This window comes from Leuciscus leuciscus (assembly GCF_965113295.1).
Source record: "Leuciscus leuciscus genome assembly, chromosome: 2".
Classification (NCBI taxonomy): domain Eukaryota; kingdom Metazoa; phylum Chordata; class Actinopteri; order Cypriniformes; family Leuciscidae; genus Leuciscus; species Leuciscus leuciscus.
In genome coordinates, this window is record NC_138726.1 from 64066832 (window position 1) to 64092125 (window position 25294).

General features: G+C 41.5%; 1 long non-coding RNA gene across 1 annotated transcript in view; it reads right to left on the reverse strand.

The window, feature by feature from the left end:
* The window catches only part of LOC309492631, a 195394-nt gene that overhangs the window by 54018 nt on the left and 116082 nt on the right, over window positions 1-25294 (reverse strand). The gene's annotated exons all lie outside the window — the stretch shown is intronic.

Below are 25294 nucleotides of genomic sequence, written 5' to 3' on the forward strand. Positions count from 1 at the left end.
TCTTTTACTTGACATCTGCGTTTTAAGGTCCTTGCACACCGAGTCCGAAATTCGCGTCCGAAATTTCCGCATGAAATTACCTCATGTCTTGATTTTCTGCATTTTTCGCATCCGTATCAAGCATTTTCAATGGTGTTTTGACAATTCATAGCCACCGAATGACGAATACGAAAATTTTGGACTCAGTGTGCAAGTAGGCTACTGTAAATTCAATTTGCATGGCTGGATTCCGGGATTCCCTCTGCATCTAAATATAAACGGGGGATGCGCAGAGGTGTTTCCTCCTTTTTCAGCCACTTTGCATCCACATTTTTTGCAAATTGTATCTATCCTCGAAGACAACCGCGCACAGTCGTTTACTGCACATCTAAATATTGCCCATACTGACAATGGTTCGCTTTCGACTGTGTTGACTTGCGTCACTTAACTTTTTTCTTTTGCACATTTGTTCTCCCGCCCTTGCAGTAGTTTCCGGAGCGCGATTTCCCTCCCTAGTATTATTATTTATTTTAGTTATTTTTTTACTCAGTAACGGATATGATTTAAAATGTAGCGAAGTACAAATCAAAACGTACTTAAGTAAAAGTAAAATTACAGATTTTAAAAACTACTTAAAAAAGTAGAAGTACACAAAAAAACTACTCAATTACGTAACGCGAGTAAATGTAATTCGTTACTTTCCACCTCTGGTAACAGTACACAGTAACGTTACGTAATTTTGTTACCTTAAAAGAGGAACTTTGTTCTGAACACTAATCTGTGATATGAAGAATCTTTCAAGTAAGAGGGGAAACGTGGTGTTCATAGTTAACCACAAGGTGGCGGTGTAATGCTTAAGTGTTGAGGTGCTGCTGAGGAAGAAAGAGAAGTGAAGTTATCTGTTCGAGAAGACATGTTTGACATGTGTTGAATAAAAAGCCTCGAAGGAATTACTCTGGTTTTGTGCTTCATACAACAAAACACAACAACGAGGATGTTTTTATGCTCTATAATATAAATCACAGTACGATATAAAAATAATATGAGTGTTTACAGTGTAACATGATGAATATTACAATGTTTAGACCAGTGTTTTCTGTGAAATACCGTGTTTGTAAATAAAATATCGTCTTTCTAAAACAAAACTTGTCTTTTTACTTTAACCCTCTGAGGTCTGAGCTGTTTTCTGGGCCCTGGAGGTGTTCTGACATGCTCTGACATTTGTGTTTTTTTCTGTTACTAGTGACATTTTCATGGCTAAAGTCTAATTACACTGTATTCAGCACAAACTCTGCTACAATAATATATCAGCAGCATGTATGTAAAAGTTTGTAGTTTTGAGATAATGACATTTATGCGTGGTTTGTGAAAATACAAAAAAAATGTCTCACTGAAATAAGGCCATGAAACCCATACTGATTATTTCTTCACAAGACTTTTGAAAATTGTATGACATAGCCTAGAATATTTGCTCCAAAACTATGTGAAAATCACCCTGACTGCTCATTCAGATAAGACAATATATTGATTTAAAATTTCTAAAACGTGTTTTGTGTGACAAAGCCATTTGCGAAGAGGCGTGATCATCTCATGAATATGTAAGCTTTTAACACCTGAGAAAGACAAAGACACTCCCCTAACTGCCCTATTAGGAGCGATCAGGCCCTGTCATTCAGAGCAACCTTGCACAAAGAATGAGGAGATTTAAAAAAGAATGGCTTTTAGATTGTTTGGATTTATTTACAACACAACACAATCCAAAAATACAAATGACAAAAGAGCACATGAGCACAATGATCCAAAGACAGAGACCTTTGTGCCATTCCTAAAAACATTGTACATACCTTTCATTTCCAAGGTGTTTGATTTTCACTTTACCATGTTCATATACAGAGACTCATGTGAATGTTGAAGTCAGCAGGACTCAGTTGCATCTGGTCCCTGAAAGAAAAAAAAAAGAAAAAACTGTGAACATAATGATATCAAGAGAAACTATAGGGCTGCACGATTTTGGGAATAGATTTTAGATTTTTCTGGTTAAAATTTCCTTTTAAAATTCACAGAATACACACACACACACACACGTTTCCAACAATATATAATGAACACCAGGTTTGTTGTGCCTTGTAGGCATAGGCTACGCAGTGCTGCATAAAATAATAATAACAATAAATTAAATCTTCCAAAAGATTACGCTAGAGAAAAATATATTGATTATCATATGTTACTTCAAATGTTTCCATTCGTTATGATGATATGAAATGAGATAATAGTAAAAACATAAAGCCTAATGTTTGGTGCATTTTTCCTTTCAAACGCAATCGCGCTCCAAAATATGATACATTAAAACCCACAGCGCGCTCCAAAATATGATACATTCAAACGCCATCGCGCTCCAAAATATGATACATTAAAACCCACAGCGCGCTCCAAAATATGATACATTCAAACCCACAGCGCGCTCCAAAATATGATACATTCAAACCCACAGCGCGCTCCAAAATATTAAACATTATGGTTATACATATCTATGTTTGAGCAGATATCCACAAACAGTATTTAACAGGAAACACGGGTCTAAATAGTATAATATTCACCATATACAGTATCTAGCGACAGTTCAACTGCAATGTGAAGTTTATGCAACAATACCATAAACTAATAAGTAAGAATTTCTTACCTTACATCTTTCTTGTCTTCAAATCGCGTTCTTCTTCTTCTGGGGGTAAATCCAATGTAAGTTCAGACGTGTCTTCCAAACTCGACGAAAAGCAGAGACTTGTGAAGTGTTTTGGTGTTTTGTGTTTGAGGTAACGAGGGCGTTCGCGTCCCATGTGGAGATTTGCATGTGAATCACTTTTGCGCGAGTGGGCGTGTCGAATTAAAAAGTAATTAGCAAGCGTTTGAGATACTGGACATCCTGTTGGTTTTATACAAATTTCAATTTGTAATCATTATGAGCGCTTCTTACTGAGATGTGCTGTGTTTTCAATTCATACCAATAGCCTGAGGGCGCTATATGCACAAAAATACTCCATATATGGAACATGAAGAAGAGCGACAATCATGTGACCTTCAAGGACGTCACTGATAGCAGCTACACACAAAGCTAACACAGAGATCGCTGTAATATGCAGATATAGACGTTTTGAAGACAATAAACATGATTGCAAATGATATTTGATATTTGAGTGTTCTTCAAGCAATGCCAGGTATTTTTATAATAATAGATTATATTTATAATGTAATGCTAATCGATATAGACTTTATCATCGTGCATACTATAAATAATATATTTTCTTTCTGATTTTTTTTTAATCTGAAGCCAAATTAGATCACAGAAGATTATTTAAAACACTCGACTTGAGTTATGAAATAAGTTTGAAGCACAAACATAGTTTTAATCTCATAAATGGCCGTGTATTGATGGTGTGCTAAGCTAACATGCTAGCTAGCCCAGGTGCACCTGTCACCTAGAAGTTATTCTTTTATGGGTTTTTTTCTAAATAGTAATGCTTTTCTGAAATGTTTTAGTGCATTTGATACAGATTCAAATGTAAGTGAGAACTTTGATAAAATAAATTAGGGACTGAAACCCTATGAATAGCCTGTGAATAGCCAGTCGTTAGTAACTATAATGCAGACAAAAGATATGCATATTTAGATCCATAACCAGGCTGTGTGAATGTGTACTGGGGAGACTGAGACTGAATGGGGCTCGTTTGCACCACAAAACAATAGAGACAATAGACTGAATAGATGACTTAGATGATGACTAAACATCAGTAGCATTTTTAGAGTCTAATCAAAATAAAATCATTTGACATGATCTTGAAAAACATTTAACTAAATACAGAGTTTTAGACTTATCATTTTCAGATTTTAAATATAACATGGTCACACATATGGCTTTAGCTGCAGTGCATTTCTAGATTGCTACAGGGCCAACTTCAATTTTATTTTCATGAAGATGTTTCATAAAAATAAATTTCTAATAACTTTACAAAACTTTGAAGCTATTTAAAAAAATTATTTTCATTATGACAATAATTAATTCTACATTTACAATAAACTACCAGGTGTCAGCTTTCAAATGAGATCATACTTGTGCTTTTAGTGCAAAGGGTTCATGAACTGTATGTGTTTCAGTTTGGGTATGTCATTTCTGGGGATTTTTCAAAAGTGGCGTTGCAGCTTAACAGGTTAAGTTTATGTTGCTGCTATGTGAAAAAAATCCAGCAAAACGCGTCGGCGCGTTTCTCGACCTCAGAGGGTTAAATTTTTAATCAATATATTATTTTATGTCAATGAGTGAGCAGGATGATTTTCACAAACTTTTGAAGCAATAATTCTAGGTTACAAGATCCAGTTCTCAAAAGTCATGAGAATAAATATTCAGTATGGGTTTTATGGTCTTATTTCAGTGACATTTTTTTTTCTCTCTTACCACGCATAAACAACAAAAAACGACAAACTTTTACATGCATTCTGCTCACATATTATTGTAGCAGAGACTGCATACAGTGTAATCAGACTTTTGTCATGAAAAATATTATAATTAACAGAAATAAGCACAAATGGCAGGGCATGTCAAAACATCTCCAGGGCCCCAAAAACACCTCAGACACAAGGGTTAAATATGAAAGTAACGGCCAGCAGGTGGCGGCAAGGTACTGTCTTAAGGAGTGGGACATTGAAACAGTCATTCAACTGATTTATTCAAATGGCTGATTCATTAAGGAATGAAGCACATTAATGTCTTCAGAAATGGGTCATTGAATCCCACATTTCATTGTGCAGTTAATATTCAGAATCAGAATCAGAATCAGAAAGAGCTTTATTGCCAAGTGTGCTTGCACCCACAAGGAATTTCTCTTGGTACTGAAGCTTCCAGTGCACATATACAAATACAAATACAACAAGAAACATAGTAATACAAATTCTAAGAATAAAATATATAAAAAAAATATAAAAATAGTATAAAAAGTAAAAAAAGGGGTCACAGTTGGGTTTAGTCTGAATAAACATTTACAGATTATGAACATATTTACAGTATTTTGAGTAGTATGAATAATATAAATATAAATATCACCTGAGTTAGAGAATATTACACTAGATAGTGGGAGTCTAGTGCATGTTACAGATTATGAACATATTTACAGTATTTTGAGTAGTATGAATAATATAAATATAAATATCACCTGAGTTAGAGAATATTGCACTAGACAGTGGGAGTATTGCACTTACAGGCATATGCCTTGGGGGGCATGTTAAGTGTTCAGAAGGGAAATGGCCTGTGGAAAGAAACTGTTCCTGTGCCTGGATGTTCTTGTGGCCAGTGATCTGTGTCACCGTCCTGACGGTAACAGTTCAAACAGGGGGTGCCCAGGGTGAGTGGAGTCTGTGATGATTTTACCTGCTCTCTTCCTCACTCTGGAAGAGTACAGGTCCTGGAGGGTTGGCAAGGGGGCACCAATAATCCTCTCTGCAGTCCGGACTGTCCGTTGTAGTCTCCTGATGTCCGATTTGGTAGCTGAACCAAACCAGACAGTGATGGAAGTGCTTAAAACAGACTCAATGACGGCTGAGTAGAACTGGATCAGCAGCTCCTGTGGCAGATTGAACTTCTTCAGCTGGCGAAGGAAGTACAGTCTTTGCTGGGCCTTTTTCACAATGGAGTCAATGTGATTTGCCCACTTCAGGTCCTGAGAGATGGTAGAGCCCAGGAACCTGAATGACTCCACTGCTTCCACAGTGCTGTTCATGATGGTGAGAGGGGGGAGTGCTGGGGATTTTCTCCTGAAATCCACAATCATCTCCACTGTTTTGAGCGTGTTCAGCTCAAGGTTGTTATAGCTGCACCAGACAGCCAGCTGTTCAACCCCCAGTCTGTAAGCAGACTCGTCACCATTTTGGATGAGACCGATGACGGTGGTGTCGTCTGCAAATTTCAGGAGCTTGACAGAGGGGTCTTTAGAAGTGCAGTCATTAGTGTACAGGGAGAAGAGCAGTGGGGAGAGAACGCACCCTTGGGGGGCGCCAGTGCTGATGGTGAGGGTCCTGGATGAGAGCTTCCCCAGTCTCAATCGCTGCTGCCGGTCCGTCAGGAAGCTGGAGATCCACTGACAGATTGAGGATGGCATGGAGAGCTGAGTCAGTTTGGCTGTGAGAAGATCAGGGATGATGGTATTGAAGGCCGAACTGAAGTCCACAAATAAGATCCGTGCATAAGTCCCAGGTCTGTCAAGATGTTGCAGGATATAGTGCAGTCCCATGTTGACTCCATCATCCACAGACCTGTTTGCTCTGTAAGCAAACTGAAAGGGATCCAGCAGGGGTCCAGTGATGTCCTTCAGATAGGCCAACACCAGTCTTTCAAACGACTTCATGACCACAGACGTGAGAGCGACAGGTCTGTAGTCATTAAGTCCAGTGATTTTAGTTTTTTTGGGAACCGGAATGATAGTGGAGCGTTTGAAGCAGCAGGGAACTTCACACTGCTCCAATGATCTGTTGAAGATCTGCGTGAAGACTGGGGCCAGTTGGTCAGCGCAGGCTTTTAGACAAGCAGATGAGATGCCGTCTGGGCCTGAAGCTTTCCTAGTCTTCTGTTTTTTGAAGACTCGGCTCACGTCCTCCACACAGACCTTAAGCTCAGGTTGGATGGCAGAAGGGGGGAGGAGAGGGGTTGCAGGAGGTGATGGTGGATGTGTGAAGTGCACATCAGAGCGGGTGTGAGGTGTGAGTCTGGGCTTCTCAAACCTGCAATAGAATGCATTGAGAGTGTCAGCCAGTTGTTGATTCTCCACAGATCGGGGGGATGGTGATTTGTAGTTGGTGATGTTCCTCAGGCCTCTCCAGACTGATGCCGGGTCGTTGACTGAAAACTGGGTTTTCAGCTTTTCAGAGTAGCTTCTTTTAGCAACTCTGATCTCCTTTGTCAGTCTGTTTCTGGCCTGGTTATACAAGATTTTATCCCCACTTCTGTAAGCATCCTCTTTGGCATGACGAAGCTGTTTGAGTTTCCCAGTAAACCATGGTTTATCATTAGTGAATGATAAGAATGTCCTGGTAGGAATGCATGTATCCTTACAGAAACTGATATATGATGTTACAGTATCTGTGAGCTCATCCAGATCGGTGGCTGCAGCTTCAAAAACAGTCCAATCAGTGCAATCGAAGCAGGCCTGTAGATCCTGCTCTGCTTCGTTGGTCCATCTTTTTACAGTCCTTATTACAGGTTTAGCTGATTTCAGTTTCTGCCTGTAGGTCGGTATAAGATGAACCAAACAATGATCAGAGAGCCCCAAAGCTGCCCGTGGGACGGAGTGATACGCATTCTTTATCGTGGTGTAACAGTGGTCCAATATATTACTGTCTCTGGTAGGACATGTAACATGCTGTCTGTATTTTGGCAGTTCACGGGAGAGATTTGCTTTGTTAAAATCCCCAAGAATGATTAAAAGAGAGTCTGGGTACCTTTGTTCCATTTCAGCTATATGTTCAGCCAGCTGTTGTATCACCGCGCTCACACATGCGTCTGGAGGAATGTAAACATTCGCGAGAATGAATGAGGAAAACTCCCGCAGCGAGTAGAAAGGTTTACAGTTTATGAAATGTGCCTCTAAATTAGGAGAGCACATCTTCTTCAGTGTTGTTACATCTGAACACCAACTTTCGTTAATGTAGAAACACAATCCACCACCTCTCGTTTTCCCCGTTAGTTCCGCGATGCGATCCGCTCGGAACAGCTGAAAGCCCGGCAGATGTAGTGCGTTGTCCGGTATGGCTTCACTCAGCCAGGTTTCAGTGAAGCACAGAGCAGCGGAGTTTAAAAAATCCTTGTTAGTGCGGGTGAGGAGAAGAAGTTCGTCCATTTTGTTAGGAAGAGATCGGAGATTCGCAAGATGAATACTGGGGAGTGCAGTGCGGAGGCCGCGCTCGCGGAGTTTAACCAGCGCGCCAGCGCGCTTCCCGCGTTTGTGTCTGACCGCGCGTTTGAACAACACCGCTGGCCCTCCGACGAGAATGTCCAGTAAAACGTCTGAGTAATCAAAATCTGTAAAAAAGTTGTCTGGTGTGTGTTTCCTAATGTCCAGTAGTTCGTCTTTGGTGAAACTGATAGGAAAAGAATGACTAAACGCAGAACAAACCAACAAAAACAACACAATAACTGGAGAGCTCCACACCGAGGCAGCCATCCGCGGCGCCATCTTGAATGTTTACTAGGCTAACATTACAGTAACCATGGTAAATGGTGGGAATTTGTAGACAGAAAAGCCTTCTGACTGTATCTGTAACAATGAGGTAGGAACGAAGCAGAGAGAGAATCCACATGCAAGCACTACTTTAATAAAACAAACAGGTAATCCAGGACAAACAACGGAACACAGAACTCAGGACAGGAACATGGAACAGGAAACAGCTACAATGACTGACCAACGGCCAAGGCGGAGCAAACTGTGCAGGCGGCCAGGTCGGAGCAGGCTGTGCAGGCGGCCAGGACGGACCAGGCAGTTCAGGTGGCCAGGGCGGACCAGGCAGTTCAGGTGGCCAGGGTGGACCAGATAATTCAGGTGGCCAGGGTGGACCACACAGTTCAGGGAACCTTGGCGGCGCGGCCTCCATGGTCCTATCAAGGGTCCCACTGCCTCCCCCAAAGTTTTCTTGAGGGCAGCTACCGGCTCAGGAACAGACAGCGAGGCGGCGGGCATTTCTGCTGAGGGCTCAGGTTCAGGCGTGGCGGCGGCCATCTCTGCTGAGGGCTCAGGTTCAGGCGTGGCGGCGGCCATCTCTGCTGAGAGCACAGGTGACGTGGCGGCGGCCATCTTGTCCGGAGACACTGACTCGGCGGCGGCCATCTTGTCTGGAGACACTGGCTCGGCGGCGGCCATCTTGTTCGGAGACTCTGGATCGGCAGACGTGACGTGAACAGACTCTGGATCGGCAGACGTGACGTGAACAGTCTCTGGCTCGGCAGACGTGACGTGAACAATCTCTGGCTCGGCAGACGTGACGTGAACAGTCTCTGGATCGGCAGGCGTGATGTGAAGAGGCTAAGGCTCGGCAGTACTAACGTGAAGAAGCTCAGACTCGGCAGGACTGACGTGAAGTGACTGAGGCTCGACAGAGCTGACATGAAGTGTCCTCACAGTACTGAGGCTTAGTGGATACAGCTAGTTTGCGGGGCTCTTCTGCAAAACCCACAGTAAGAGGTGAACCGGCCAGCAAAAGAGAATGGACAATATACTGTTTAAGACTACAGTTAGGGTGATGAAGTGGCATAAGGGAGCTGAATGGCTCGGATAGCCCTCCACGGAAAAATATCATTAGGCACAGTCCATGATGTATTCCTCAATGGGCCGGTCTCCCTGACGGAGACGCATAATCTGTGCTGCTGGATTCATGGTTGGTCGGTCGTTCTGTAACAATGAGGTAGGAACGAAGCGGAGAGAGAATCCACATTCAAGCACTACTTTAATAAAACAAACAGGTAATCCAGGGCAAACAACGGAACTCAGGACAGGAACATGAAATAGGAAACAGCTACAACGACCGACAAACAACAACTGAAGCACAGAGGTTTAAATACACAGGCAAAAAAGCTAAACAAGATAACAAGGGGGCGGGGCTAATTAGAAACACCTGGAGAGACTAATAGATACAAAGGATTACAAAACATGACACAGAACAGGAAATAACAAAAGTCCACACAAGACAAGGGGAACACAAGACAGGAATCATGACAGTATCGTTGCGCACAGTGTTTCTCCTGTTTGTCAGCGCTGTTTCATCTGCCTTTAACCCTCTGAGGTCTGAGCTGTTTTCTGGCCCTGGAGGTGTTCTGACATGCTCTGACATTTGTGCTTATTTCTGTTACTTGTGACATTGTCACGGCTAAAGTCTTATTACACTGTATTTAGCACAAACTCTGCTACAATAATATATCAGCAGCATGTATGTAAAAGTTTGTAGTTTTGAGATAATGACATTTATGCGTGGTTTGTGAAAATACCAAAAGGCCATGAAACCCATACTGATTATTTCTTCACAAGACTTTTGAAAATTGTATCACGTAGCCTAGAATATTTGCTCCAAAACTATGTGAAAATCACCCTGACTGCTCATTCAGATAAGACAATATATTGATTTAAAATTTCTAAGACGTGTTTTGTGTGAGAAAGCCATATGCGAAGAGGCGTGATCATCTCATGAATATGTAAGCCTTCAACACCTGAGAAAGACAAAGACACTCCCCTAACTGCCCTATTAGGAGCTATCAGGCCCTGTCATTCAGAGCAACCTTGCACAAAGAATGAGGAGATTTAAAAAAGAATGGCTTTTAGATTGTTTGGATTTATTTACAACACAACATAATCCAAAAATACACAACAAATGACAAAAGAGCACATTGAAAACAATGATCCAAAGACAGAGACCTTTGTGCCATTCCTAAAAACATTGTACATACCTTTCATTTCCAAGGTGTTTGATTTTCACTTTACCATGTTCATGTACAGAGACTCATGTGAATGTTGAAGTCAGCAGGACTCAGTTGCATCTGGTCCCTGAAAGAAAAGAAAAAAAGTGAACATACTGGTATCAAGAGAAACTAGGCCTGCACGATTTTGGGAATAGATTTTAGATTTTTCTGGTTAAAATTGCTTTTTAAAATTCACAGAATACACACACACACACACACAAATGTTTCCAACAATATATAATATAATGAACACCGTGTTTGTTGTGCCTTGTAGGCATAAGCTATGTGCAGTACTGCATAAAATAATTATAACAATAACCTATAGCAGCCTATAAATCTTCCAAAAGAATACAGTAACAATGCTAGAGAAAAATATATTGATTATCTTATGTTACTTCAAATGTTTCCATTCGTTATGATGATATGAAATGAGATAATAGTAAAAACATAAAGCGTAATGTTTGGTGCATTTTTCCTTTCAAACGCGATCGCGCTCCAAAATATGATACATTCAAACCCACAGCGCGCTCCAAAATATGATACATTCAAATGCGATCGCGCTCCAAAATATGATACAATCAAACCCACAGCGCGCTCCAAAATATGATACATTCAAACGCGATCGCGCTCCAAAATATGATACAATCAAACCCACAGCGCGCTCCAAAATATGATACATTCAAACGCGATTGCACGATCGCGCTCCAAAATATTAAACATTATGGTTATACATATCTATGTTTGAGCAGATATCCACAAACAGTATTTAACAGTAAACACAGGTCTAAATAGTATAATATTCACCATATATCTAGCAACAGTTCAACTGCAATGTGAAGTTTATGCAACAATACCATAAACTAATAAGTAAGAATTTCTTACCTTACATCTTTCTTGTCTTCAAATCGCGTTCTTCTTCTTCTGAGTTAAATCCAATGTAAGCTCAGACGTGTCTTCCAAACTCGACGAAAAGCAGAGACTTGTGAAGTGTTTTGGTGTTTTGTGTTTGAGGTAACGAGGGCGTTCGCGTCCCATGTGGAGATTTGCATGTGAATCACTTTTGCGCGAGTGGGCGTGGTCGAATTAAAAGTAATTAGCAAGCGTTTGAGATACTGGACATCCTGTTGGTTTTAAACAAATTACTTAAAGAGAGAATATTTGTTTTCAGTTTGAATCCGATCATTTAAAAGTACACACTTATATGTGTATAAAGGTATATGGCTCATAAATGTGTGACAAGTATTCGCTGAGTTTTGTTTAAACTTAGGAGGGTTAACCCTCTGAGGTTGGCAAACGCGCCCCCGCGTTTTGCTGGATTTTCTTCACATTGTAGCACAATAAACTTAAATTACTCCGTCATTTATGGTTATACAGAAAAAAGAAATATAAAAAAAGAATCTGTGATATTTCTACTTTTGTATGTGTCCACTTACAATCAAATCAAAACATTGTGCTTTTGTAAAATAAAGAAAATAAACAGGGTGTGCGTTCTGCCTCTCCGTCGCGGTGAACTTTTTTTTCTTGAGCACGTCTATAAACTGAAACAAAACTCAGCGAATACTTCTCACACATTTATGAGCCATACACCTTTATACACATTTAAGTGTGTACTTTTAAATGATTGGATTCAAACTGAAAACAAATATTCTCTGTTTAAGTAATTTGTATAAAACCAACAGGATGTCCAGTATCTCAAACGCTTGCTAATTACTTTTTAATTCGACACGCCCACTCGCGCAAAAGAGATTCACATGCAAATCTCCACATGGGACGCGAACGCCCTCGTTACCTCAAACACAAAACACCAAAACACTTCACAAGTCTCTGCTTTTCGTCGAGTTTGGAAGACACGTCTGAGCTTACATTGGATTTACATCAGAAGAAGAAGAACGCGATTTGAAGACAAGAAAGATGTAAGGTAAGAAATTCTTACTTATTAGTTTATGGTATTGTTGCATAAACTTCACATTGCAGTTGAACTGTTGCTAGATATATGGTGAATATGATACTATTTAGACCCGTGTTTACTGTTAAATACTGTTTGTGGATATCTGCTCAAACATAGATATGTATAACCGTAATGTTTAATATTTTGGAGCGCGCTGTGCGTTTGAATGTATCATATTTTGGAGCGCGCTGTGCGTTTTAATGTATAATATTTTGGAGCGCGCTGTGCGTTTCAAAGGAAAAATGCACCAAACATTAGGCTTTATGTTTTTACTATTATCTCATTTCATATCATCATAACGAATGGAAACATTTGAAGTAACATATGATAATCAATATATTTTTCTCTAGCGTAGTTGTTTTTGAAATCTTTTGGAAGATTTAATTTATTGTTATTATTATTTTATGCAGCACTGCGTAGCCTATGCCTACAAGGCACAACAAACCTGGTGTCCATTATATATTGTTGGAAACATGTGTGTGTGTGTGTGTGTGTGTGTGTGTGTGTGTGTGTGTGTGTGTGTGTGTGTGTGTGTGTATTCTGTGAATTTTAAAAAGAAATTTTAACCAGAAAAATCTAAAATCTATTCCCAAAATCGTGCAGCCCTATAGTTTCTCTTGATATCAGTATGTTCACAGTTTTTTCTTTTTTTTTTTCTTTCAGGGACCAGATGCAACTGAGTCCTGCTGACTTCAACATTCACATGAGTCTCTGTACATGAACATGGTAAAGTGAAAATCAAACACCTTGGAAATTAAAGGTATGTACAATGTTTTTAGGAATGGCACAAAGGTCTCTGTCTTTGGATCATTGTTTTCAATGTGCTCTTTTGTCATTTGTTGTGTATTTTTGGATTATGTTGTGTTGTAAATAAATCCAAACAATCTAAAAGCCATTCTTTTTTAAATCTCCTCATTCTTTGTGCAAGGTTGCTCTGAATGACAGGGCCTGATCGCTCCTAATAGGGCAGTTAGGGGAGTGTCTTTGTCTTTCTCAGGTGTTAAAGGCTTACATATTCATGAGATGATCACGCCTCTTCGCATAAGGCTTTTTCACACAAAACACGTCTTAGAAATTTAAAATCAATATATTGTCTTATCTGAATGAGCAGTCAGGGTGATTTTCACATAGTTTTGGAGCAAATATTCTAGGCTACGTCATACAATTTTCAAAAGTCTTGTGAAGAAATAATCAGTATGGGTTTCATGGCCTTATTTCAGTGAGAATTTTTTTTTGTATTTTCACAAACCACGCATAAATGTCATTATCTCAAAACTACAAACTTTTACATACATGCTGCTGATATATTATTGTAGCAGAGTCATTTCTTTATTCTTTATTTTCAAGGATAACCCCTTGAGATGCACCATCTCATTTTCGAGGGGGTCCTTTACATTACAAAGAAACCAGCATCAAAATGGAAAATCATAATTAAAGTAAATACAACACAAGACTATAACAAACATTTAAATACAGTAACATTCACATACACGCACGCACTAACAATGCTCCCACAAACCTAATCCCTTCCCTTTTATCCCATACTATAATCAAAGAAAATCAGTGAGCCATCTGTGAACATGGAAATACAAAAACAAGGTATAAATATGCTTACACACTTCACTATACGCATACAGGTACATAAATGCAAACATGTACAATATAAACAAAAATAATAAATAAAATTAAAATTAAAAGAAAGAGAGATCAGAAACAGGAACACGGTGTTTGAAAATAAGTAAGAAGAGATGATTTGAAAACATAAAAGGTAGTTATAGACCTGAGCGAGCAGGGAAGATTGTTCCCTGATGGAGCTTTAAATTTAAACGCACGACGACCTACTTCTTTGCAAATTCTGGGTACATAAAAGAAGAGCTGCTCCGTATGCCTTAAATTGTACTGTGTATTAAAAGAAATTAGGTAACATTTCAAATATGGAGGAAAATGCAAATGAATACACTTAAAAATAAGTAGTAACCAGTGAAATTGCCTTCTTGACTTGGGAGCCAGCCAGCACAAAGACTCATACATTTGGCAATGATGAGTTCTATAAGGACATCTGAGCACAAATCTACAAAGACTATTATAAAGTACAGAGATAGGACGAAGATTTGAATCAGTAGTATTCCCGTATATAGTATCAGCATAATCAATTATTGGAAGTATCAAATGCGTAATAATTATTTTTCGAACCTGTTGTGAAAAGCAATCAACAGAGCGATAAAGTGACTTCAATTGACCATATATTTTCTTGCAGATTGAATTAATATGAGGTTTGAAGGAAAGCTGAGTATCAAGCCAGAGACCAAGATATTTAAACTCTTCAACTTTTGTTAAAGCTGTTCCATCGAGAAAACTAATAGACCAGCTTTTAGATATAGGCAAGGAATAAGGTCGAGTGCAAAACAACATAGTGTAAGATTTGTTTTTGTTCAAGAGGAGTTTATTAGAAGAAAACCATTTTTGAACTAAGTTAAAGTCAGATTGAAGAGAGTATTGAATTTGTGAGATGTCAGAACTGGATGAATATATTACGGTGTCATCTGCATATAAGTGAATTAAACTATCAGGACAGATAGATCATTAATAAAAATGGAAAATAAGAGAGGACCTAAGGATGAACCTTGTGGAACTCCTTTATCAATCATTTTGAAGCCTGACTGGCTGCCTTGAAAAGTAACGCATTGACTTCTGTGATGAAGAAAAGAATTAAAAAATAATAAAGAGTCAGAAGAAAGACCAATAGCATATAATTTGTCTAAGAGAAGATAATGATCAACCATATCAAATGCTTTGGTAAGATCAATAAATATAGCACCTGTCAGCATATTACTGTCTGATGCTGACAGTATGTCGTTTGTGAATTTTAAAAGAGCAGTGGTGGTTGAAAAATTTGATCGAAAACCAGATTGATGTGGAGATCATACGTTTTGGTCATTCAAATATTTAGAAAGTTGATTAAAGATTAATTTTTCAAATATTTTTGTTACACTATTGATAATTGAAATAGGTCTGTAATTATTAATATCTGTGATATCACCTCCTTTATGAAGAGGAATTACTCTGGCACAATTCCATGATCGGGGTGTTTCGCAAGTTGCCAGTGATAAATTAAATATATCAGCCAATGGAAATGATATAACACTTTCCAGAACATTCTCATTCACAGTTCCATGCTGGTGGAACGCTCTCCCCACCCTCATCCGGAATGCAGAATCCCTGACAACATTCAAAAGACAGCTGAAAACCAATCTCTTCCGTGAGCACTTTACCTTATATACCTTAAATAAAAATTTCCTTTCCCTTTGAAACATCACTTATCAGGCTTATGCTACTCTGAATAATACCTGAACTTCGTATTTTGAGCACTTCTTGCGTTGTTGTTGCTTTTGCCTCTTTATGATGACTCGCTGAATTCAGTCCTAATTTGTAAGTCGCTTTGGACAAAATGTAAATGTAAATGTAAACATGAGAGGCAAGTTTAAAGAACTTGATCTCCAGACCATCTGGACCAGCACTGCATCCGGGGTTCATACCATCAATAACCTGCTGAACATCATCTGGAGTGATAATATTAAAGCAAAATGATCTATTGAACCTATTTTGAGTCAGAGAAACATCAGAGTGAGGAGGAAAGGAAAAAGAACTGCCAACTGTAGAGAAGTGCTGGCTAAAGGCCTCTGCAATTAATAAAGGTTCACTAATAGTTTCATTATTTACTCTAATATGGGAAATAAGGCTTTTTATGGGTTTGTTGGTTAAAGAATTAATTCTCTTCCAGAATTGCTTTGGGTTCTTAAAGTCAGTTGATAAACAATCATTATAGTAATTTGCTTTAGCATTTCTAGTAATAGTTTTACATTTATTCCTTAGTTCTTTATAAGCATCCCAGTCAGCAGAATCATTTGATATACGATATTTTTTCCATGCCTTGTCTCTTTGTTTAAATAAGTGTATGAGATCTCCTTTGATCCAAGGTAAGTGTCGACCCTTAACCTTGATTGATCTCCAAGGAGCATGTTTATCTATTATCTCAACAAATTCAGTATAAAAGTAATTCCATGCATCTTCAACAGATGGAATTAACTGAAATCTCTCCCAATTTATGTCTAGTATGTCTTGAATAAAGTGTTCAGGATTAACGTTATTCCATTTCCTTACTCTAATTAATTTTGGAGGAAGATGAGGCAATTTAATTTTCCAAATACAATAAACAATAGAGTGGTCACTAAGAGAATCCGGTAATACCCCAGATTTTAAGATTCTACCAGGATGAGAAACCAAGATCCAATCAAGCAAAGTAGAGGAGCTAGGACCAACTCTAGTGGGTTCAGTTATGAGTTGAGTTAAATTTATGCTGTTAAAAAGATTGCGATCTTTATGAGAGGAATTAGCTAGCCAGTTCGAATTAAAATCACCTAATATAATTTTTTCACTAGCACAATCTAAAGAATTAATAGTAGACAAGATACATTCAGTGGTTTCAGCAGGAGCATTAGGAGGTTTATATATATTTCCTATTATAAGTCGTTTGTTTTCATGGAAAATAATTTTAACAAAGAGGCCTTCAAAATGCAGGGGATTCTCACTTGGCAATACAAGTTCTGCAGTCAATTTTGAGGATACATATATTAAGAGGCCCCCACCTCTTGAGCCCCTATCTTTCCTGAATAGAACATAATTGTCAAGTCTGACTTCATCATCAGAGATCTCACTGTTTAACCAGGTTTCGGAAAGAGTAATGATATGTGGATTATTATAAGCGAGCCAAGCTCTCAATAAATCAATTTTAGGAGGCAAACTCCTAATATTCAAGTGAATAACAAATAAACCTTTAGTGAAGTTCATTACTCATGAATATTAAAATTAATTTACACATGATATGAAAGCAAAAAAATGATCATAAAGCATCATTGCAGGTTATTGTATAGAGCAGTAGGGGGCATGTGAAGAGAAAGGCAGTAGGAGAGCAAACGCGCACGCACACCCACACAAACACACACACACACACACACACAAACACACACACACACAGAGTATGCACATAAACTTGTAAGTGCACCGCTCAGTCTGCATAACCCATTAGCAAACATAATAGTAATAATAATAATAAACCAAAAAAAAAAACACAATACAGAGTATTAATTGCATATATCAGACTTATAGATATCTATCCTTTCCCATTTAGGAGACCAAGACTAACCCATCTTTTAGTATTATGCCTTTTTACGCCATTTAATTCATATTATACGGCAAACAATAGTAAAACAACACCAACCCTTACTACTCCCAGCATTGATTTGCAAATAAGAAACAAAAGACAGCGGTCACATTTACATTTACAAGTGTCACTCAAATAGCACTTATGCCAATGATAACAATACAAATAATAAATAATAAGTTCAATGCCAGTCCGGCGAGGAAAGTACCCACTGGGAGAAGAAAGCAAAAAAGAGAAGTTGAAAGAATTCATCAGCAAGCTGAGTATTGTGCTGCTATTAGCACTAGCCTTCATTCACTAACTTTAGGCTGTCATGTCAGAGTCAATGGAGGAGTTCATAAGAGAGAGTTCACCAAGGGATTCCTCAGCTTCCTCAGGAGTACGAAAGAAATGTGTCTTACCAGCAAAGGCAACTCTCAGTGTGCAAGGATAGATCAGTGCATACTTAATGTCCCGATCACGAAGCTTTTTCTTAACCGCATCAAACCCTCGGCGTCTCTGGACCAGAGCAGTGGAGAAGTCCGGATAAATGAAAACACGAGCTCCTTTGAACTGTAAGGACTCTTTCTTCTCCCTGGCTAGTTTCATTACTTTTAGCTTATCCTGGAAATAGTGAAACTTTATCAGGATCGGCCTGGGACCCTTGGCTCTGGAGTTGTCCTGCAAACCTGTACGATGACAGTGCTCAATCACCAGAGGAGAGGAGAAATTCGCTTCACCTAGAAGCTGTGGAATCAAGTATCTCACGAAGCCAAGGATATCTCTAGCCTCTGCCCTCTCTGGAATGCCGATGAATCGTAGATTGGAGCGTCTGCTTCGGTTCTCTGCGTCCTCCGCCCATGATTTCAGGTCAGTGTTTTCCTTTTCAAGCACTTTTACCCGTTTGACCAGCTCTGTTATATCATCCTCATTTGAGCTGACTCTCTGCTCCAGCTCGATAACCTGCTCTCCAAACATTTGAAGCGATCCATCTATTTTGGCCAGGTTGGCTCCAAGTGAATCAATTTTGGCATCCAAGTGTGAAATCATCTCTAGCTTCATTTGCTGCATCATGTCCAAAATACTTTGGAGAGTAATTGTTTCATCACCCATTGAGAGGCCGGATTCTTCCCACTCGCACAAAGAGAAGAATATGTTCCTATAACTAGTTGGTTTGAAGCTGGAGATTGGTTTAGTTTGCTTATCTTGATATAACTCTAGTAGATCCTTGTAGAAAATCGTTTTGTAGTGGAAAAATGATGTCACAATGACCTCAATTAAGCAAAAACATTGGGCCAGCAGACTGAGCTTGCAGCACACACTCACACCACGGCAGCCATATTCAGCACTTTAGTTTGTGCTAAATACAGTGTAATAAGACTTTAGCCATGAAAATGTCACTAGTAACAGAAAAAAACACACATGTCAGAACACCTCCAGGGCCCAGAAAACAGCTCAGACCCCAGAGGGTTAAAGCAGATGAAACTGCTTTAAACTGCCTTTAAATCACTGAGACATTTGTGTTCTTCGCTGAATTCAAACGCTTCTCACTGGATCTCGTGAACGAGACCGATCAGAGTTAAAAGTATGTGCTGTAGTGAGCTCGCGCTGCGCTGCCGTTTGAACTTTGAGCCGACCGGATAAATGGTCCGCGTGGCGCGCAGTTCAAATGAGTTTCGTTACGCTTTTGGAGCATAAACATTATCAACATTTATCGAACTCTTGATATCGTTTTATAGAAAAATATTTATATTGCGATTGTTACAGGATGTACACTCCATCTAGTGTTCATGGTCAGCACTGCATGTTTACATTGCCCCGGCTGGCGGGCGCTTGTTCACAACATGAATAGTCAAATACACCAGCACTTCTGTGTCCTCGTTCTTACTACATGGTGTCAGAAGTGGCTTAGCTATTAATTAAAGCGAGAAAATGACAGCCAATGGACAGTGTATCAGCACAATTACGGAGTGAGTGACTATGCATATTTCGTTCTTTTGTTTTCAATAGTTTAATACAGTATTACTGGCTAGCGCTACCAGCTAACTACCTAGCTTTAGCTCCGTGGCTCACTGACGACGATTGGTTTACAAGATGGCATTCAACCACACGATTCCCCCTCCCGGTCCAATGAAGCTCAGTGGAGACTGGAGCGCTAACTCGGACATTTTCAGGGCTGAATTTGAAGATTACAGTTTGGCGGTGGACTTGGTAGCCGCATCTTCAGCAGTCCAAGCTGCCACTTTGAGGACGTTAATGGGGCCAGAATGTCGACATGTGTACAAGCACAACCTGCAGTTGACGGAAGCGGAACGCGAAGATGTGACGAACATTCTGGATAAGTTAGAGGAGTACTTCAAACCGGCCAAGAATGTAATATATGAGCGATATGTTTTCGGCTGCTGCAAACAGGAGGATGGTGAGTCCATTGACAATTTTCTTACCCGCTTGAGGGAAAAGGCGGCGACCTGTGATTATGGGGCTCTCAGGGATGAGTTGATAAGAGACAAAGTAGTACTTGGCATTACTAATGAAGCCACGCGTAGACGGCTGTTGAGAGAGAAAGGACTGACACTGACTACAGCCATAGAAATATGCAGAGCTGCAGAGCTGACGGACATGACACTGAGGTCCATGGAGCAAGAAAGGCCACATACGGACAGCGTTAATGCAGCATTCAGACAGCCATCAAAAAAAATTCCCCATGCTACAGGGAGGCAGCTGAAGAAAAGCACCCCAGCCACAGACAGTGTCTCTGCATGCAGATACTGTGGTGTGCATCATGGGAGAGGGCGAGAGCAATGTCCTGCTTCCGGAAAGGTGTGCAAAGCCTGTGGTACAGCTAACCATTTTGCTCGTGTTTGCATGAAAACCAGGGGATCAGAGGCATCTGCACACATTCACTCCATGGAAAATCCAGTGCTAGCCCAGGAAACAGATGGTGGTGGAGATGATCTCTTCTCAACCGAATGCATTGGGGCCGTAGGCGCCAGAGGAAAAAAGTGGTTTGCCGTTCTCCAACTGAATGGTGTTAAGCAAAAATGCCAGCTAGACTCAGGAGCCACGTGTGACGTTATGAGCCTGAAAGACAAGATACGGATCGCACCCGAGAGAAACTCATGCCAAGCAGCACCAAGCTCAAGCTCTACTCTGGTCAGCTAATGACCTCTATGGGTATGTTTGTGACAGAGTGTGTCGTGCGGGATCGTAGACACACCTTAGAGTTTGAGATAGTCGAAACCAGTCAGCAGCCCCTGCTTTCTGGGTCTACATGTGAGCGCCTTGGTCTTATGCAGTTCACCATCCCAGCAGACCTGAATGCGGTGGACAGTAGTATCCAGGCTGGGCCTTTGAAAAGGGAGGCTCTCATCGAGAGGTATCAGGATGTCTTCACTGCGCCAGTAGAGTCCGTTCCAGGGGTGGTGCACTTTCAGCTAAATGCAGCGGTTCAGCCAGTCCAGAGTGCCCCCCGCAACGTACCGGTCGCCATGAGGGCAGCAGTGAAAGCTCAGCTTGAGGAATACGAAGCGGAGGGCCACATCACCTCGGTCACGGAGCCGACAGACTGGATAAGCAATATGGTGATCATCAGGAAACCAGACAAGTTGCGGATATGCATCGATCCAAAGCACCTCAACCAGGCTCTGCTGCGGTCACACTATATCATGCCAACTCTTGAAGACATACTCTACAAGCTCCCCAAGGCTAGGGTCTTCACCCTGGTTGACGCAAGGGATGCCTTTCTCCAGTGCAGATTGGACGAAGCAAGCAGCTACATGACCACCTTTTGGACACCCTGGGGGCGCAAGCGCTGGTTAAAACTCCCCTTTGGCGTTTCAGTGGCCCCTGAAGAATACCAACGAAAGCAGCACGAGCTCCTACTGGGACTCAATGGAGTAGACCCCATAGCAGATGACATCCTCATCGTGGGCTGTGGGTATACTGACGAAGAGGCTGGGCGTGACCATGATGCCAAGCTGCTGGCCCTCATGGACAGATGTAGGCAGGTCAAACTAAGGCTCAGCATAAAGAAGCTCCAGTTTAAAGTGCCAGAGGTTCACTTTCACAGGCACATTTTATCGGCAAAGGGACTGAAAGCTGACCCAGAGAAAGTGAAGGCGGTCATAGACATGCCACTCCCGACGGATGTGAAGGCCGTGCAGCGGTTCGTTGGCTTTGTGACGTACCTGGCCAAGTTCCTACCACGCCTCTCAGAGGTCTGTGAGCCGCTGAGGAGGCTCATGGACAAGGATGCGGTGTGGCACTGGCTTCCAAAACATGATGCAGCAGTGAAGGAAGTGAAGCAGCTGGTGACTACAACACCTGTGCTGCGTTACTACGACGTGACAAAGGCAGTGACAATCCAGAGTGACTCTAGCCAGCATGGCCTGGGTTGCGTCCTGTTGCAGGAGGGACAACCTGTGGCATTCGCTTCGAGAGCTCTCACACCAACAGAGCAAAATTATGCCCAGATTGAGAAGGAATGCCTCAGCATTGTTTTCGCATGCCAACGCTTTCATCAGTACTTGTACGGGCGCAGCAATGTCACTGCAGAGACAGATCATAAGCCCCTCGTCGCCATTTTCAGCAAGCCACTGCTGAATGCCCCTTAGCGCCTACAGAGCATGTTGCTGTCCCTTCAGGGCTATAATCTCACAGTTGTCTACAAGCCCGGCCCAGAGATGTATGTGAGTGACACGCTTAGCAGAGCCACGGTGCCAGACACACACACAAACTCCAGCCTTGGTGGGCACACAGTCTGCAGTCTGGAAACAGAGCAGAGAGAGGTAGAGCACATCAACCAGTCTGACTATCTTAATGTCACAGACAAGAGACTCATACAAATCCGACAGCACACGGACAAAGATGAGCAGCTTCGGGCGGTGAAGTCAGTGACACTGAGGGGCTGGCCGGACCTCAGAGAAGATGCTGAACTGGAGGTGAGAGAATATTGGGCCTACAAGGAGGAGCTCAGCGTTCAAAATGGAGTGCTGTTCAGAGGAGACAGGGTTGTTATTCCCAAAGCACTGCGTACCGAGATGTTAGCAAGGGTACACTCAAGCCACATTGGGGGCGAGGCCTGCTACAGGCAAGCGTGCGACACTCTGTATTGGCCAGGGATGCGAGCTGACATCATTGACTTTGTCGGCAAATGCACAGTCTGCAATGAGTATGCCATTGAACAGCAGAAAGAGTTGATGATGTCCCTCGAGCTGCCAACACGCCCATGGCAGATAGTTACCGCTGACCTTTTCCAACTGAATGGCAAAGACTTTCTCCTGATAGTTGATCATCACTCAGACTTCTGGGAGATTGACTTCCTCCCAGATCTCTCGGCAGACACCACAATCAAACGCTGCAAAGCACAGTTCGCTCGTCACGGGCTGCCGGACCGGGTTATCTCTGACAACGGCCCTCAGTTTTCATCTTATCAGTTCAAGCGGTTTGCAGCAGAGTGGGAGTTTGAACACATCACCTCATCACCACATTATCCCAAGGCCAATGGCAAAGCTGAGGCTGCAGTCAAGATAGCAAAGAACTTATGCAAAAAAGCACACCGTGAGGGCGAGGATGCCTGGAAAGCAATCCTGCAGTGGCGCAACACACCGACGGAAGGAATGAACAGCAGTCCGGCGCAGCGCTTGATGTCAAGGCGTCTTAAGACTGCACTACCGGTGGCCAATAAGCTGTTGGAACCGTGTGTGGTGACTGGAGTGTTGGAAAAGCTACGTCACAGGAGGCAGGTCTCCAAAGCAAACTATGACCGCTCAGCAAAGGACCTACCTGTGCTCACGGTAGGCCAAGGGGTGCGAATGAAGCCATTACCTGGTGATCGGACAGGCATCTGGAGACGGGGATCCTGCGTGCAGAGGGTTGCCCCGCGGTCCTACCTGGTTGAGGTGGAGGGAGCACTATACCGCCGAAACAGAGTTGATCTTCGGGCAGCAGAGTCAAATACACCACAGAACTCGGACGGTCAGGCGCAGAGCAGCACGCCGATGGATGTGCCCCTCATAAACCAGAAGGGGCCAGAGACACAGATTGAGGAGCCGGGTGGTCGCGAAGCATGCGCTACCCCACCTAGGCATGCTGACAATTCAGCTGTTGACCCAATGTTCACACCAACAAGGCCCCCAGCTATGTCACGCTATGGTTGGCTGACTAGGGCACCAAACAGACTTAATCTGTAGTTTAAAGTTTGCCGTAAGGGTTGTTTGCTAGTAAAAAAAAAAAAAAAAAAAGTACAACAACTGTATTTTGTTTATGGCCAGTATGATGGAACATGTTAATTTGTTGTCATATTCAATAGGCCTCAGTCTATAACTCAATTATTAGGTATGGACAGGTAGCCTAACTTTCTTTAAGAAAAAGGAAGATGTTACAGGATGTATACTCCATCTAGTGTTCATGGTCAGCACTGCATGTTTACATTGCCCTGGCTGGCGGGCGCTTGTTCACAACATGAATAGTCAAATACACCAGCACTTCTGTGTCCTTGTTCTTACTACAGCGATAATTATCGTTATCGTTTTATTTCCCAGCCCTAGTTCTCACCAACGCCTGAATCTTCAGCCAAGATGGCCGCCATGCTTGAGTCTTCAGCCAAGATGGCCGCCAAGTCAAATGAGGACTCCAGTCCCTGAGTCCGCTCAAGTCCCAGAGTTCAGCCCGGTGAACGTGATTTCACCAAGTACCACATGTTCCTGGATCAACATCTTTGTTGATCCTGAAACAACTTTCCAATCAACCAATCAGATTTGAGGGACAAGTTTACAGTTTATGTCAAGTTTAGGCTTAGAACCAGGGTGAGGTGCTTCAACATCAATGTTATTCACCTATCATTTCCCTCTGATTTTAGGGAAAAGTTATGGGTAGGGTTAGGTTTAGGGGTGGGGATAGGGTAAGGACTAAATTGGGACAGGAATGTTATTCCAGGATCAACAAAATATGTTGATCCAGGAACATGTCTTACTTGGCAAAATCACGGTGACCGAGCTCAGCCCCGTGCTTGCTCCAGTCCACAACCCCATTACTCCTCCCAAGGCAGGGAGGATTTTTTTTGGTGGAGGGGACATATGTCCCAGACCACTGTTAAAGAGCCAAATCCCCGTGGCAAGGCCACGGAGGCCGATCCTTGCTGGTCTCCTGAGCTTCCGGCAAAATACACAGACAATTCACAATTACAGGTAATATGAACTAAACAATTGTGACGGCCCAGGTATATAGGCTTACTTGATCTGTAGTGCACAAGCACATAGCGGTAAGGTACGCTTAATTATATTTTAACAACTGTGCAGAAGACAGGAATTGAAGAGGCAACTAAGCATTTATTATTATTATCATTATAGTGTATGAATACTGGGATTTTAACGGTGATGAGTCGAGTGGCACCTGCCACTCATGGTGCCGGGTCGGATGGCGAGTCTCAGTGGCAGCTGCCCCTGCCACAGAAAGATCTGACCCCCTCTCAAGACTTAGCAGTATCACATTTGCATCAAAAGAAGTCTGTTTCATAAGTGTCGAGAAATAGGTTTGAAGCCTATACTCAAAGCATGCATTTAATGTAATTTAAATAATAAAACAATTTAATGTACAATATATAGATATTATAATAAAAATAGTAAAAGTGAAGACACCCAAAACTGTCATTAATTCGAATTATACTTGTGGGTTGCGTGAATAT